General features: G+C 41.0%; 1 long non-coding RNA gene across 1 annotated transcript; it reads right to left on the reverse strand.

Moving 5' to 3' along the window:
• Positions 1–97: 97 nt before the first annotated feature.
• LOC119493404 lies at positions 98–13703 on the reverse strand. The gene is made up of 3 exons (XR_005207961.1): positions 13694–13703; positions 5269–5274; positions 98–270 (listed from the first exon to the last, which is right to left on the reverse strand). It is a non-coding gene; the product is annotated as an uncharacterized LOC119493404 (long non-coding RNA).
• Between the last annotated feature and the right edge of the window lie 5177 nt (positions 13704–18880).

Below are 18880 nucleotides of genomic sequence, written 5' to 3' on the forward strand. Positions count from 1 at the left end.
GCGATTTGCCTTAAAGTACACAACAGATAAGATCATTAACATGTATTTACATTAACTCACAAATGCATTTGCATGAGAAGGGCAGTCTTCCTGAAACTTTCTTGACTTGCAAAATTCCCCTTTAAATTGACAAACATCATATGTGTGATTCATGGTGCAATTCCAGCGGGATCAAAAAAATATTTGTGTCTCGCCGTTGTCAACCGTTCATATTGTTTTCCGAATTAAGGTCCCATGATGGTCGACCGGATGGGACGGGTCTTCACCTCTCTATATAAAGATGGACGACATGACAGCACCCCAGAAGTGAAGCCAAAACATCTTGGTTGCCCCCTGGTGGCTGGCTGCAGTATAGGTCATAAATCCCTAATAAACCCCTCCATGTTAGCGGATGGGACATAGGCCAAAGTACACGTCAAATACATTTTTCCCAAAGATGGTTTTCGTCATTTTAGGTAGTTCTTATCACGCTGGTGAATGTTCAAGTGTTACTTTTTCTGATAAGTTTAGTTTTACTTAGTTATTTGATGCTATAAAAAGGGGGTGAGACGTCATGATTGACGACTGTTTCACACATCAAAACACCTGTGGCTGGGCAATAACTGTTTGCCTGTGAAACCCCAAAAGCCTCAGGTTGTCGACATCCCCCTGTCTCTTCTGCTAGAGCATTTATTCCAAACGAACTGTTGATGTTAATTCTGGAGTTATAGCATGCATCATTTCCTGTTTACCAGAGCAGTTTCCCTAAGAAACACCTCGTATAATGAATTTAATCTGCATATGTTGCATCAGAGTCGCCGTTAAAATTGCTCATTAAAAAAATATCAGTCGTAAAGCTCAAGCTTTGATTCAGACACATTGTCATGAAATAAGTGAAATGTTGATTTGTTCTCAAGCTCGATGCTGCTTCAAAACATTTACTCCATTTTCCACCCTCTGATACAGATTAGTTTCTCTGTGATCTTCTACCAACCACTGTGAGCTCAATGGGGCTTTGCAATGTCTGCCGTGCTTAAGGAGATATTGCAAACAGTGAAAAAAAAAAAAAAAGATTTTCTTCACAATGACACTGACATTTTTTTTTTCCAAGCAGAAGAAGCATTCCAGTAGCGAAACAGCCAAAGATTACTCTTAAAGTGACTCAGTGCCCTTGTGTGGGAGCGAGTTAGTCGTATCTTCGCGGGGAGTTCTTCAGGAGGAGATAAGGCGTCCTGCGCTTCGTACCACCTTTCTCCGACAGGACCTGCGTATAGCTGGAGTCAAATCTCAATCAGCCCTGCTGGCTGCCTGGAAATACCTGGGGAAAGAAGGAAAATCAATGCCTGGCCCCGTTCCCTGAACCCCTTGGAGGTTTTTCATTTGATCTCTATCACTTCTTATTGACTTCAGAATATGTTTCAGAGACTTAATGTCATAGAGGCGCTATCCCCTGGTGTCTCCTTGTTGGATGTCTCAAGGTGTTGTCACTTGGATCTGCTGAATTCAAAGGAGGTTTCAGTCGTGCAGTATCAACTTCACTGCTTTGTCTCCTTTTGTCTTTAAAATGTCTTACATTACATTGTTGATCCATAATCCAAAAATGATACTGTTGAATGTCAGGCGTGACTGCAGCATCAGTCAGTTTTTTTGCACCATGAGCTTAACATGAACATTACAGAGATACAGAACCGTGAGATGAATCCTGCTGAGAAGGAAGGAAGTGATGCTGCCAAACAGGAACACAGAAACGTGCAATCTAACTGTGACAAGAAGCAAAACAGCTTGTAAACACAGTGTTTGTATGTGATTTCCGATTTTCATTAGAATGTAGAGATTTTTTATGACAGGAATTTGAGTAAGCACGGGGTTAGGAACATGTACACGCAAATAACATAAAAAAAATACACCATAATAACTAGCCATTGTTTTGCGGTTTATCTTTACAAATGGATGTTCAAACACACCATACTTCCATGTGTATAAATGCTTATTTAAAGCACAAAAACCTGGAAGGTATAGTCATAAAAATATAATCCTAGATTTGAATGTGACCAGGTGGCAACCCCCGGGGTCTGAAAAGTGAAGCCAATGCCGAAGTGCCTTAAACTTGCATTCTTTCTAACAGCCAGCAGGGGGCGACTCCTCTGGTTGCAAAAAGAAGTCTGATTGTATAGAAGTCTATGAGAGAATGAGCCTACTTCTCACTTGATCTATTACCTCAGTAAACATTGTAAACATGAGTTTATGGTCTCAATCGCTAGTTTCAAGTCTTCTTCAATACAGCATGATGTTCATTTAGTAAATTATGGTCCCATTTAGAGTCAAATAGACCATAAAGCAGGGGATGTTTTTAGGGACCTTGTGATTGACAGGTTGCTGCCACACCGTTGTCCGGTCTGGGAGTTTTCCGTATTTTCGTCTTAAAACTTTAACCCTTTCACAGTGTGTTTTCAGTTCATGAAAGTTACTTATATAACTTTTTTGGTCGCCTAACAATGTCTTATTCAGCGTTGGGTTGTACTTAGCTCCACCCTCTCGTGTCATTTCTGGTTGTAAAAAACCAAGATGGCAAACTCAAGACTTCAAAACGGCAGTCCACAAACCAATGGGTGAAATCACAGTGACTACGCCCACTTCTTATATACAGTCTGTGGGTGGGATATGTACTTGGATGGTGCAGTTTTGGTGAACCTTTAACTAATGCCTAAATAATTCTTACTCTAACTCTAAACCCAATCCTAAAATGTGTTTTCTAGAAGTGAAAACTTGTCTTATGTCCTATATCTGTGCATAAAAAACCCACATATACACACACAAACTAAAGTGGCAGTATGACTTTCTTAAGAAGTCAAAATTGCCTAAATGCCATTTATACGTCTAGATATCTTCCAGGTATGTTGTGATTAATTCCCAGAATGTTCTAATCTGCTCCAACGCTGTCGATGTATTTAGCTCTTTGCCGCCGGTCAGGATCGTTCCCAGCAGAGCCGGAGGAGGCAACAGTCAAATCCACATGTTGCAGGGAATGGTAATGTGACTCAAATAACGTTTCTTTTTTTCCACCCTCTAAAATCCACCACCACACTTTATGAAAATGACTTGTAAAAGCACACTTTAAAGTCAAATAAAAAAATGACTGAAGTAAATCCTTAAATAACCGAATAAAGTCTTTTGTGAAGTGAGGGGAACAAAGCTGGCTGCCATTGCATCAAGTGTGTGTGTTTGTGTAAGGTTGTGTGTTTGGAGGGTGGTTGCGTCCTCACACACACATAGTTACACACACTGCAACACACACAGAGCTGCATTAGACTCAATGGTGAGACTAATCCTGTTATAGTGTCTGGAAATGTGTCTGCTCTCGCGCACTGTAACCTTGATTTTGCTGAGACAGAGTTGCCCCGGTTACAAAATCAGTGTTTTTTTTAGCCTTTTTTCTCTCTTTCTTTGTTCTTTTTATCTACAAGTGGCATGTGGTTCGTGTCACTGGGCATCCTTATCAATGGCTGTCCAGAGCCCCACCCCGCCTGCCCCGAGACAGAGTGCACTGGATGATTGCACACACACACATTCATACAGTATAAGCACACAAACTCCACGGTTTTATGCGTACGAGAGGCTGATGGTTGAAATAAGATGCTGGGAAGATTTTGTAGTCTAAGGCTTTGTCCCAGTTCTCACCTCAAACCGTCCCCTTCATTTCATTATCAGCCGCAGCTGCACAGAAGAGCAACAAAAACAGACTCACAAGAGGTCACGATGAAATAACTCCACCCAGGAACTCACGACCTTGAGCACATCGTCCGCCTCTGGAAGCAAAACTGTACGGTGTCTTAGAGCTTAACACACTGCAAACCAAAGAAAACATGACACAGACAAATCACAAGTACATTGGCCCGATTCCCCCTCCCGACAACGATCAGCAAAGCCCTGATTTTTTGATGGTTTAAAGATTATCTTTCCAGAAATTCCTGTGGTGTGAAGTATGTTATGAGTGTTTTTACATCCCCCGATCTGCTCGGAAGTCCATCCTGGCCGCACCGATTAAAAAATCGTAAATATTAAACATGTTCAATAATAAATATAAAATGGGATTATTTTTTATGCTGAAGAAAAAGCAGACATTTAAAGTCTGTTTAGAAAGCTTAAGTTATACAAAGCAACTTTCTAAATGATTATTGAATTGATTTATGGATTTTATCTAAGAGATCACCAGAAACAGTAAGTTGCAGCAGTATGATGTCTGTGCATTAACTGATTTGTTTCAAAAGGAAAAAGTGAGTGTCATTGTTGATGCAAAGTGTATTGGTCAGGCTTTAGGTGTTATTGACACATTCAATTTAATATTACATCACCATCCTGCTCATAAGATGTTATGTGTGGTGATGAAAATCTCCATTTAGATTTTGAAATGGATGTTTTGAGGTAGGAAAATCACTTCATTATATTGAACTCACACGCAGCATAATTTGCTCTTATTCTTGTGTAGCCTGTATAAATGTATGACATGCACAGTCAAAGTGCATGCAGCAATGTCGGCATGTCTATTCATATTTCAGCATGGAAAAACTTGACATGTGACAGTCAGCGCTGTCACCTCTGGCACAGACCTCTTGATCCCGCTCACCCTCCAGTCCACTGACTGACAGCTCCCATCTGTGTTGAGCAAGAGACACATAGAGGGTAACGTCTGCAGAACTCAACCAGTACAGTAGAGTATATACTGTAGATATATGGTAATAGTATGTTGGATTGCTTATGCCTCACTCTCACAACAGCTTGTATACCACAGGTCACATCTCTTTTGGTTACGATCAAATTTAGCTCATCAACATCCTTGCTGAGATTTTGAGATTTAGACTGTGAGACATACAGCATGCTGTGTTCCAGACAACACAGAGGTCGGAATTTTCCCAGTTGAAATTTCCAACTTCCTCCAAGTATTCCTGAGGCCTTTACTACAAAGCAAGTTCAACATACCCAGGGTATCTTCTTGTTATCTGTCTTAACTAACCATAACAAACGTGATCCCGCTAAACGGTCCTACAACGGTGGTTATCAACTCGATAAATCAACCCAGGGTTTCTCCATCTGGCTGTGAGCGCGTTCACATGAAAGAGGCGTTGTTTGCAGCATCTGACCATCACAAACATGGACAAGTCTACTGTCAGCAGAGCGGCACATTTTATAAAGTGAAGCGAACTATAATGTTAGACAAATAAGAAGACATACAAACACAGGCTAAAATTAACACATGTTTTGCAAAGGAAAAGAGGTCCTAATTTCACAAACATATTTCTATTTTGATCAGTATTTCAATGATTGATATTAGTACAGACCATCAAATCAACATCTATCCAGTGTTAAAATGCCCGTACCCAATAACAACAGTTTTAAAAGAACAGTAAATTGACATGCAGGTATTGATCATGGTGTTGTTATAGGTTAATTGCATTCATTTCCCCTTTATATTATTAAGGTGTATAAATTGCACGAGGACATTTTGCACGAGGACATTTTGAGTATGAGAAGGCATTTAAACCTTTTTGCGTGTCCTTTTTATACCGCGGAACAAAACTATAGTCACAGCTGCAGTTAGGTTTAGGCAACAAAACCACTTACTTAGGTGTAGGAAAAACATCATGGTTGGGCTTGAAATGAGTATGTAAACTAAGTCAAATATGTACAGAAACAACGTACGGAACAACGTATGCAATAAACGTAACAGAAATACGGAAAATTCATCACAAACATCACTAATGTAACTTCAAAATAACGCAACGACACTTTGGGACTAGCTCACAAGCGCAGCATATTTATGCGTTAACATTGCAGTCAATACAGACTACAAAGGCAAAATGACTTGTGAATACCGTGTCATTCATACGCCATTTAATGTGACCGGGCTGCAATCTAAATCAACTAGATCAATCATAAAATCAATCAGTCGTAAAATCCAATAAATATTATAGTAGTTTTGAATGGGGAATGATGAAGAGATGAGACTCGTTCAAAATATCAGACTGGCCGATATAGCTATTTGATTTGATTTTATCCCTTCTACAAATATGATAGAAGAATTGAAGAACTGTTTGACTGTCTGTCTGATTTGAGATCAGATTTGATGAATATGATCTTGTTCTGTGAGAAACCTTTCATTCTCTCTGGCTCCTGCTAAGAAACAGGAGACTTTTACTTTACAAACTAGGAATATAACATTTTATTCTAACCTTCGAAGCACATTTTCTCTCTGTCCTGTGACGACTGATCCAGAAGAGTTGTGAATCACTGTTTAACGTAATCGTAACCAAGGCTGAGCAATGAAACGAAGGTCTGTGCAGAGTTTGTGCCGCATATCCTCGATGGATGTTACATAACAGGAAGTGAGCCTGCTGAGCCCGCTTGTCCTCTGGCTGTAGGAAATGACCTTTATGTGACACCCTTGTTGGAAACATTACGCTTACTGGAAGATCAGCTGGAAGTTGACCAGCAGTGTTTCCGAGCACCCTGTCACCCCGATGTCTAGGAGGCTTTAATGAGAGTAAACTACCTGCCAACAGCCTTCCCTTCCAGCTGCACTGTGGATCGCACAGAAGTAAGGTCAAGACATAGTTGATCTTCAACACGAAACATCAGAAAATCATGGATTTGAAACTGCAAATACATAGCAGTAATATGTCATATATCCACTGAAGACATTTGTGAGAGCCAAGTGACATCAGAAATCAGACAAACTACTACTAATGGGAGTGGAACTTAGCGAACATTCAACTGGTCAATAAAACTGAACCAGAATAGCCAAAATAAACACACCAACTACTACAACAAAAACTGCTCTTAAAGAAAAGTTAACGCCTCTCTTCAATGCTGTTTTCACTTCAACAGTAGGCTACAGTAGGCTGCGAAGGCCACCGCGGGGGTTGGTTTGTGCAGATTTAGTTAAGAGAGATTTTGAGTCATATCTTTTGCAAGTGCGTTGAGAGAAACCTTGAATCCCTCCTTTCTCTCTTTAATAAAATCACTGAAAATGAGTTAGTGCTGATGAAGAGCGCGGCACCATACGTCTGTTAAGGATATCAGTAAAGTGCACACGCCATTATCACAACCCCGGCGCCTGTTTCCAATGGATACCAAATTGAAATCAAGTGGAGCAGACAGAAGGGGATGTTTGATCCGTCTTACACCTTCAACCTTCCCACGTCTTATCGTTCCATCCCAGCGTGACTTTGTCAAAGAAAAGCCGTGCAGGTGGAAACAAAAACTCAGCTCACTTAAACATGTGACGGTCGGAAGAGGTCAAGAATGAGTATGAAAACAATTTCATTCCTGTAGAGATTAGAAGGAGACATTTGCTCTGACAGGGAAGAGACACCTTTTTCTTTTCAGTGTCATTGTGTAGACTAGAGGTTCTTGAGAGTGATGGTGGAAAAAAAGCGAGATAAAGATATGATGAACAGACGAATATTTAGAAAATGCAAAGAAGTGACACGACAATTATTTATTTTCGTGTCATGCACGCAAAGTGCCCAACCCTCATGGGTTTATAAAACACGAAAAAATACAGTTGCAATGGTCAAACATTTCATTTCAATTACAAAGATTACAGGTTATTTTACTGCTTGGTCTTCAACAAAATATTCGGCCTTCTCTCACAAGCTTGGCAGATAAAATCTGCTACAAAAAAAATTCCCTTCCTGAAGCACAACTCAAGTTTTTCGTAGTCATGTGAAGTCAAGAAATCAACATAAATGGAGGTCATTTTACTAAAAAGTACATCCCTTTATGTCCTCCTTAAGACAGGACAGTAAAACAAAAAGTGAACTTCATTCTCAATTTCACATAGCTCACACAACAAACAAACATATATTACAACATGACACAATACAATAACAAATGTGGCTTACTTGCTTGCACTTATTTGCTCCACCTACTGGAGCTGATGAGGTTAAATTTATTTATACGATATGCATCAAAGTTTAAGTGAGAGATTCCTGATGTGAAGTTTAACCGTTTCACCCGGGGTTCCTCAGACACATCAAACAAAATCAGAGCATCAGGCACTGGTTTCCACCCTTTTTGGCAAATAGTTGGTGGTCATGTCTATAATGTTAAAACCAGTAATGGTCCACAGCCTCCGTACTGTCCACGCTTCCCATTCATTGTCTATGTAAGCAGCCATGCAATGCATTCTGGTAGCTTAGAGGCAAGATTCAAGAGACGGGGCATCTCATCGTAAAAAATTGGTTGCCCCTGAGTTAGAGGGTTCGGTATAAGTGTGATAATACACCCTGAGATGTCCTGACACAGTCAATAATAATCACGTCGTGGCAGTCTTCACCTCTGCCTCCTTCATATCAGGACACTTCATCACTGTTGTGACTGTTGTTCTCATTTGAATAAATGACCATCAGAATTATGCAAGTAACTGACCATCAGAAAACATAAACTCAACGCCCCCATTGTGATTGACAGCTCTTATATTAATACTTCACTCTTTGTTTATCACTCGAATGACTGAAAAGGCATTACAGCCTTGTCTTCGTCTCTGTGTACAGGTGATTGATGCTCGCACGTTCCAGTCCACCATCATTTCTTTTGCATGTGTTTGCTCCAGATGAATCTCTCTCTGGGCAGTGGCGAGTTTTGATGAATGGTGGAGGTAATGGCGGATGACAGCCGGAGTGGCCCTCGCGCCGAGATGAGTCAGGGAACCCGCCAGTCTCTTCCCAAATGATGACATTTGATTTTGTCTGGTGCCTTTTTCTTTCAGTATGGCAGGTGCAGAGGCGACAATCAATAGCTCCCTCTTGTTCTCACTTTCCCCCCCTCACCCCTTCTTTTCTCCCTCCCTCCGTACGTGTCTGTGCATTTTCTTTTCAATCTCTCCGACTCCATTGAGCTCTCTTTCTCTCATTCTTTTGTTGTCTCACCTCTCCTTCCTCCTCGCCATCCCCTTGCTCTGTCATCCTTGACTCTCAGCGGCACATATCTGTGGATAACTAATGATAATGGACTTTGCTCCCTGATGTGGGAATTCTGCAATCAGCCACTCTGCATGACATATGCGTTGATGGCCTTAATTTTCTCAGACTTGAATGCCCCCAAAGATCATCAACGGCGAGGAGACAGAGCACACAAATAAACGCTGCTAGCGAAGAAAGGAGTGATTAATTCTAACAGCAATGGTGCGCTGCGATGATGTCTTGGCGATCCAGTCATCTACAGCTAAAAACAAATCCAGCTCATGACACTCACAGCGGGGCCTCCCGTCTTGATTTCTCTCTCCTGTCTTTGCTGATTTCCCTAAGATACAGATATCCGGGGAAATTGTTGATCATGACACATTTCTAGTGTGATTTTCTCCTCAAAGCGTCATTCATTAATATGTCTGCTGCAGAGAACTTGCGGTGACTCATGCAGTCCTACAGGGACAGGGTATGAATTTATCAGGCAGTGATATTTTAGAAGAAGGATTCATCTTTGGCACATGCATAGAAGCCTCCAGTCATCTAGAGAAGCTCACTTAATAAAGAACAGGGTAAACAAAGCGATGTAGTAACCAAACATGGAGAAACAGCCCTAGTTTTTATGAAAGATTTTCTTAATTTTCAAACTGAAAAACAACCCTCAGACTGTCACACTCGGGGGTTTTATGAAGCATTTTCCCCGAGGGTTAGTAAAGAGAGACATCTCAGAAATATGTCAGCCCTATGCAAGTGTAATCATGTATAAATGAAATGTCTAATTTGTCTCAAGCACTTCTTACAGTCCATACAGATGTACAGTATTTTCTCATGCATTCTCATGTATTAATATATCAGTGACCATAAAGGTGCCCTGGGGAGCTTTCTTGTAAACAAAGTGTCCGTTTCCATTCATTGTTTCTCACCAGAACACACTGTGTGTATGCTTGAGGTCTAACAAAATGTGCTGTGTGGATGCATTATCTCATAAAACATTTGCAGATTTTTCTTAAAAGCTTGAAGTGTTGTTTTCATCCATTTTTGTGCGCTAGCTGTTTTCTTTTTCCCAGCCTTTGCTGGCACATGGACGCATTTCTTGGCACATTACCGTCACCTGTAGATCAGTAACATAGTGTGAAACGCTCCGAAGGAATGTGTATCGTCGATTCTCGAGCACACGCATGACAACAAACAAAACATGGACCCACAAATACAATCACGAGTGATATTCCTCCAGAGCAACCACTGCTCCCCCCAAGGAGGTTAAATAACGCAGCAAAGTTACACTTGACGAGGAGAAAACTGGCATTGCCATTTTCAAAGGGGTCCCTTGACCTCTGACCTCAAGATATGTGAATGAAAATGGGTTCTATGGGTACCCACGAGTCTCCTCTTTACAGTCATGCCCACTTTATGATAATCAAGTCAGCACACTGACACACTGACGGCTGTTGTTGCCTGTTGGGCTTGAGTTTGCCATGTTATGATTTGAGCATATTTTTTTATGCTAAATGCAGTACCTGTGAGGGTTTCTGGACAATATTTGTCATTGTTTGGTGTTGTTATTGATTTCCCAAATCAATATATACATACATTTGCATAAAGCAAGCACATTTGCGTATTTAATTCTTGAGAAATCTCCCTTTAAGGTACATTTTGAACTAATGAAAATGTGCAATTAATTTGCAATTAATCACGATTAAATATTTTAATCAATGGACAGCCTTAGTTTTTTTTTTTTTTTTTTATAATTCAGATTGGAGTTTTGTGTTGTTTTGATTTCCAATAATATATATACTCCCCTTCCATGCTGATAAGAGTATTAAATACTTGACAAATCTCCCTTTAAGGTACGTTTTGAACAAATAAAAATGTGATTAATTTGTGATTAATCGCGGATAAATATTTTACAGCCCTAATTTTTATGTTAAAAAAAAAAACTTTCCCTGCCTATAGTGTTAATACAGGACATCAAATAATTTAAAATAGTTTAAAGTCTCAGGCAGGATTTCATCTTTTCTCTGGCCTGTCTGTGCTACCAGACTCTCATTAGGAAGATGAGTGTAAGATAAGTGCTGGTTCTCTGTCCAAACCATGGAAGAGCTGCTGTTTCCTCAGCCAGGGAAAAAGAAGCTGAAGCACTGGGCAGAACAACAACCCAGCTCTCCATCCCGCTCCACTCCGGTCACCACAGAGCGGCATCAAAGCCAGCTGTCCTGCTTTAATCTTCTGGACCGGTCTTGCGAGGACGGTGTCATCCAACCTGAATGTGTGTCCCAGTGGACAGAGAGGAAGTGTGAGAGCTCTGGTTGGATACCTCTCCACTCTCTCCTCACACAGACTTCTTTCTCTCTTTCTCTGTCATGCATCCGCAATCTCATTGTCCCATTTTGTCTTTAATCTCCCTGCTTATCACTCTCTGTCATACACACACACACTCGCATGGCAGGAGATAGCGTTGGACGTCCGATCACCCATGGGAGGAAGCAGGAATATGCTTGTGTGACGCCACAGAGGAATAATGGCAGCTAATCAGAGGCATCTGCTCCTTCATGGTGCCAGCATCATCTCAACACAACACAAGCCAAACTGAAGAAAATAGAACCAGCACATGGTCTTTTTTGGCTTTTCCATTGCTGTATTTTCTATTTTTTTTTCTATCAAGAAGGGCTTGTGTCCCCGCTGCCAGCCATCAAGTCTTAAAACAAAACAAGAAGCCTCAGGCAGGATGCTACTTCTCTCCATGACACTAAAAACACATGTCCAGCTAGTAACAACTTGTGAATGCTGTTGTCACTGTAGGGTTTGTGATTTAGCTACCTTTTGGGAAATGTATCCTCCCCCTCAGTCCTCTCCAGCTGAAGAAAAACATGCCGTCTGTGATCAAGGTTGAGAAGTGGATGGGATGAAGGAAAAGGGCATTACCTCCCCGAGTCAACTGAGCAGAAACCTCTCTGAGACTCTCAGGTGTTTCTCTTTATAATTTAACTAGTTTAGTCACACATACTTAAGCCGAGGAATTGAGCATTTATTGTTATAGTTAGTTTAGTAAATGCTCTGCATGCAGTTACAAGGATTCTGCTCTGAGAACTAATCCCCCCCAATCCACACAAGACTGATGCATCAGTGAGCCGATGATGCCGAGCTGACGCCAATCAGCTGAAGTGCCTGAACTAAGGAAAGCTCCATTTGATGTTCTCAATCCTCCCATGTATTTGTTGCACAATGACATTTTAACCAAACCTTTTTTTGGATGGCAAAAATAATCCTCAATCTGATTTGTCTAAAGCAAAGGTTTCTCTGTATAAGAACAGAATTGTTTCTTCAAACTCCAATCTGAACTATAAAAAAAACTTTAAAAAAACTAAGGCTGTCCATTGATTAAAATATTTAATCGTGATTAATTGCAAATTAATTGCACATTTTCATTAGTTCAAAATGTACCTTAAAGGGAGATTTCTCAAGACTGAAATACTCAAATGTGCTTGCTTTATGCAAATGTATGTATATATTGATTTGGGAAATCAATAACAACACCAAACAATGACAAATATTGTCCAGAAACACTTACAGGTACTGCATTAAGCATAAGAAAATATGCTCAAATCATAACATGGCAAACTCAAGCTCAACAGGCAACAACAGCTGTCAGTGTGTCAGTGTGCTGACTTGACTATGACTTGCCCCAAACTGCATGTGATTATCATAAAGTGTGCATGTCTGTAAAGGGGAGACTCATGGGTACCCATAGAACCCATTTTCATCCATATATCTTGAGGTCAGAGGTCAAGGGACCCCTTTGAAAATGGCCATGCCAGTTTTTCCTCACCAAAATTTAGCGCAAGTTTGGAGCGTTATTTAACCACCTTCGCAACAAGCTAGTATGACATGGTCCAACCAATAAATTCCTTAGGTTTTCTAGTTTCATATGATACCTGTTTCTTTACTCACTTTCAAACCCGCTTCAAATTCCAAAAGATCGATTGCATTAATGGGTTAAGGAAATCAGTGGCGTTAAAACAAATTTGTGTTAAACTTTGACAACCCTAAAAAAACAGAACAGTGCTAAAATGATGAGTCGAGTTCTCAATTAGTGTCAACTAACTATCAGTTAAGGCCAACTGATCCTTGGGCCAAAGGATGTCTGCCCACATTCTTGACAAATTCTGTGTACAACTTTTTAAAAAGTATGTTGCTACAATCAGCCAAATATAACTGAAAACAATACTTCCCTCCAGTCTCATTGGCGAAGGTGAAACATGGCTTCAGGATGGGATCATCAGCACATATGCAGGGTGCAGGGGAGCTGTGTCTCTACAAGCCGAACAGTGTTTGAAGTGTGCTTTGGGGCTTCTGCCAGGCTTTGGTTGTAACTGGGAATCACAGCTGTCCTGTGGCTGATAGCTCCTGAGGAGCTCTCTGCAGCTACTGGACGGCCGTTCGTCTCTATAATCTGTAGGGGGAAGGTGCAGGCAGGGTGCCAACGGGTGTCACAGGTGAATTAGGGTGCAGAACAGGAGCCGGAAGAGGGAGGACACCACAAGTTAAAGGTGGTAGATAGAGCTTAGACTGTAAACACATTCAATTTAATGACCTAATAATTCATTAAGTCTTACCGCAGTGTCAAATCACAGAGCACAGATGGTGGTGAGCTGGGAACAGTGTCTTCCCTGCAGTTTAATGTTTTTTATCTGGTAGGAAACCAATTATGCCTGACAGATTTAATATTACCAGTATCAGTCGGGTTGAGGCACAATATAGCTGCTCCCTGTGCATTTTGACATGCGATATTTGTCATTGCATCCAAACTGCTCCCTGCACAACAGTCAACATTTTCCACGTTCAGGATATTGGATGGAACACATTTGTCAGAATTATCTTTCTGCTTAGAAATGCAATAAAGCGTTTGCATCGGAAAACAAAGGAAGAGTGAGTTATCTCCCATTTATATTGGGGTAAACATAGAAATCCAACCTTTCAGTTTAACAACCAAGAAGATGTATCTGCTATATGTATTAAATTCAGTTTAATGAAAGTTAATACGGTGCTGTAAAGTGATATATTTAATGTACTCCAGCACAGTGTGTTTGAAATAAGAAAAATTACTTCAGTGTTTTGGTTTATGTTAATATTTTAAATATATACAAATAAATAAAGGATGGTGTTAACATTCATATTGAGGGAAAAATACAGCAACTGTGGCCCTTCTTATACATAGAAACCCAATTTTAGTCAACCAACAGTAATTGGACACATTACTAAACTACAGTAACTTCAGTAAATTCTTAAAGGATAAGGCTGTGGGGAGATCATGCGTTCAGTCATGTGTGTGTGAGTGTGTCTGTCTGTCCACACTTAATATCACATACTACTGGACCCATCAGCCTAATACTGTATTTTTGGTGCTCATTTATGACTGTACGCTCAAGGACCTCTCGTGGTTGTGGCAATTCACAATTTTTGGAAAACCTATTTCTATTGTGAATTTTATTTAAGTGATCAACAACTGCTTCAGTAGCAGAAAAGCATTTCCGGCAATCGGCTATAGGCTAAAAGCAAGCCTCACATTGTCTGTTGCAGGCCACATTTTTTTGGCACTTTGTCGTGGCTCAAAAACTAACATCCACAGAAAAAAGTTTGATCTCATTTTGAACCGGAGTATCTACAGATTAATTCCATACCTGATATGTTATGATCCACTAAAGTTAGGCATGATACGAGATGAATAAATCAGCATACAAGAAACAACACATATACACCTCACGGTTTATGTTCAATGCCAACGTTCAGCGCCAATGCAGGAAGTACTGTGTGTGTTTTGTATACAGTGTGTAGCAAAGCAGAACGTAAAGGTGTGGCAGTTGGCAAGATTGTTCACAATGAGGAGCCACACACCTGCAATGGCTTTTTTCATTAACCACAATCTGTCCCTACACCTTACTTAAGTGTTTCAGTCGCTTAATCGTGACCTAGAGTATTTACAATAACCACAAACTTTTCTTAAACTTATCCATACCATATGTTTCAGTAGTTGTCGTGCGAGATGCTGTAGAAAGTGAGAATCTTATAAAAGTTGGCATTGGATTTATTTTGCAGAATCGTCCTTGTCTGGCGATGGGGTTGGTAAACAAGACACCAGTCTGGTATTCAGAGAGTAAAACACAATCAGACTCAGGTCAGATAACTGACTCGGCCAGCCACAAACATTTTGCTATTTGGCCCTTAAAAGCTGTTTGATTGATCGCTGTATTAAAAGGGCTAAAAGTCCTGCTCACTGTTCACCCTATACAGACGTGAACACCCTCAAACACAGTTACTACTAAAGCTGTAAAGTCAGCACTTTAACCTGCAGTTATTATTTCATTTCAAATCCAATGTGCTGGGTGTACGGAGCCAAAGCAATACGTACAAACTCAAAGAGACTGTAATAAACCTCATAATAAGAATCCTGGACAGGAAATAAAGCTGAGTGCTTCGTCTTAACCAGCGGTCCAGAATGGCTGATGGCTGCTATAATTTGAAAAACATCAGTTGCTTACACAGTGAATTGCTTCAGAGGCTTTCAGACATCTTATCATGGTAGCAGCTCATATACTTCACTGTTTCACTAGTCGATGCAGGTATTGTGTGTGATACTGTTTGGTGCTCTTCATATGAGAGAAATGCAAAGCAAGAGAGCTCAGCCTTCAGTGTTCCTAAGCGTCTGGAGATGTAACGGATAAAAGCATTTATAAAGAGTAGTTTCTCTAACAGTTAATGGGTAGGTGCTGCTGCTAAGAGAAGATGTCACGGTGAAAGCATCAGACAGGCAATACTGACAGCACAAGAGCAAACTTCACCATGTAATTTGTGGTGTAATATAGATTGGGTAAATGGTGCATTTAGCAATTTATTCGTGCAGTTAAAGGTTTAAGTTGAAGTTGAATTTCTCTGCTGTTCAGGCCTTTTATCCCCCTGAAAACAGGCTCAACTAAGGAATAAGTTATGTCCTGTATTAGCGTCCTATTCCCACTAATTCAGACCTTATCATTGGCTGTTTACTTACATATATTTAGTTGTTGGGTACTGCATGGATAATGGTAGGAAATCTGCTCTGTCCAAGCTTAAATAATATGTGTTCAGCTCAACGTTGGACCTTTTGTTTCATTGTCCTGTGAAAACCTGTAAATAAAAGACAATCATTATTCATTATCTGTAACCGCTTATCCTTTTCAGGGTCGCGGGGGGGAGTGGAGCCGATCCCAGCTGACCATTTTAACACCACTCTCACTCATCTGGAATGACCAGATGAGATGAAGATGAAAAATGAAAAGAGCCTTCTGTGTGTGTGTGCCCTCTGGACTTTACTCGTTGGCTTGCTTTCCTCACTTCCGTTTCTCTATTCGTGCACTGATTTGTTTAAGCTGAAATCGCCAATCAGAGTGATTCCTCTCACCGACGAACTCCGCCGCCGATTCAACATGCTGAATCGGCCGAAAGAAGTCAGACACGGGCGGACTAGAGCCGACGGTGCGGGACACACCGCAAAAACTAGGCCGGCAGACGCTCACCGACAGCACCAAACTGTCCGACGGCCGATGGTCGACTTGGTGTGTCAGGGCCTTAAAGACCTTAACATGTAAACTTTGTGGGTTTTCTTGGCACTGGTTTTGCTAAGAAATGCAACACAAATACATCAAATATTGCTTTAAAGTGAGACAAATGCTAATGAAGAAAGTGAGTAACACTCTACTTCAAACTGAAGGTCAGACCTATCTGTCATACATTGATTTATAATTTAAATGAAGTCAAATGAGTCCATCCAAGCCATCAAACTCTTCAACGTGGTCACCATCAAGGACGAGAGGCCGGTTATGGTCTCCCTGTCCCTTCACCTCCTCCTCCTGCTCCTCCTTCTCCTCCACCACCTCATCTCCTTCAGACAGTACAGAAGATCATTAATTTGAGCGTGTGCGCTTTTGACTGAGCTGCAAATAGGCCCTAACTGCCTCCCTGCAGTTCCTGCCACCACAGATGATTATCATTGAGACGATTAAAGCACTGAGTAATGCATCCCTCAGGGGCCGCCGCTGCCCGTCTCCTCCATCACTGCCACTGACCCTCTTGTTAGCCCAGTGCTGCCCAGTGGACGGAGCAGAGGGAACGGCCGCCGGGGCTCTCCTTGCCAAGAGGTTGTGGACTCTCGTGTACTAACAAGCTTCGTCGATTTGTTTCATCTTTGTCCGAGTCCAGTGATGTTCATGTTTTTCTTTTCTTTTCTTTGTATGTTTAATTTAAATGACGTAATGCTCAGGTTACTCCTTGATGAGCATTTTTTTTAGCTTAAGCCTCAGTATCCCATTTCTCGCTTTCTCCAACCCACACACAAAATGTTTTCACGTGCCTCACCCACTGACTAACTTCTCAAACCATCTAATTAACAGGACACTTGAGGAGTTTATCATTACTCAGCAGCTCGCTTAATCATTTTTTCCCCTCCAAATCTGGGAGTGTGTTTTTTGGAGTGTGAAATCGCTCAAATGAATTGACTCTCATTTTTTATTTCTGCAATGTAATCGCCGGATAATGGGCTCAGAGCTGAAGGCGTGGATGCTAATTTCACATCAATTAATGCTATTCAGGGAGAACCCAATAATTGATTGCTGCTACACTAACACAACCCGACCATATTGCTTTCATTTTCTGTGTAATTAAGGGCTTGTGATTGTAGATCTCATCATAAATCTTAATCAGGAATCCTTGCATTTATAAATGGAAAATGAACTCCCTGTATATATTTATATACCGCTTTAATTCTGCTTCTTGGAAATCGGGAATGACAACAGAGTCGAGCTTGACGGGAAAAATGGATAAAACTGCATTGAGGGGAACTTCCACCATGTTAAAGTCTTTTATGATGAAGAATGAGGAAAACAAATAGGACACCTAAAATAAATAAAATACGTTTTGAACATATATTATTTAACAGACCTTCATGAATACATTTTTGTGTCCTTAAATTATTAATGCTTTGGAGAATAGAAACATTGAATGTGCCACAACTGATCCAGTTTCTCGCTAGATTTGCTGACTACTTTTTTCTTGAAAATGTGCCTAAGGACCTTCAGCAACTTTTTGAGCAGGCTTTAGCTCCTCCCCCTCATCCTCTCTTAGTTACTGTTGCTATGCCTGTCAAGCTTTCCAATCTAGGTGTTTACACTGATAACAGTAGCAGATTTACCCCCTCAAAATAGGTACAGTGTGTAGGATTTGGGGACATCTAGAGTACCCCTCCGCTCACTCATCCCTTTCCAAGACTGTGGTAACGTGAGCCGCCGAGTGCAAAACCGTGGTAACGCCATTTGCCTTGGTCAGAGGCCATCCTTACCATAACAACACTACTTTAGGAGCGACGGAAGTCAGACGGTGGCTGGCGGTACCACGGTTTTGCACTCTGCGGCTCACGCTCACAAGCATGTCGGAGAGCTACGGTGGCCTTCAGGTGACGTAAAAACGCAAAAGGCTCTTACTAGAGTTTGGTTTGTCCATTCTGGGCTACTCTGGAACATGGCGGACTCCGTGAAGAAGACCCGCTCCCTATGTAGATATGAAGGGCTCATTCTAAGCTAACGAAAACCCGATTTTAAGTTTTAGGTGATTATACACTAATGAAATCATAGTTATGAATATTACATTACCTTTCTGCTAATAGATCCCCTGCAATGCAACACACTGGCCAAACCAAGTACCTTGATGGACCTGCTGTACCGTAGTTGATTGGACAATCGTTGCTCAGGGGAAGGGATTCGTAACCTGTGGTTTCTTTTACCCCCTTTTCCTCGAGCTGTTCACAGTTCCAACGTCAGAACATTTAGATATCCACCCCCATGAATAAATGACACAATCCCATATACTGCTTCCCACATGACTGCACTCACCCATATGACTGTCATCACTGCCTC

This window comes from Sebastes umbrosus, chromosome 8 (assembly GCF_015220745.1).
Source record: "Sebastes umbrosus isolate fSebUmb1 chromosome 8, fSebUmb1.pri, whole genome shotgun sequence".
Lineage (NCBI taxonomy): Eukaryota > Metazoa > Chordata > Actinopteri > Perciformes > Sebastidae > Sebastes > Sebastes umbrosus.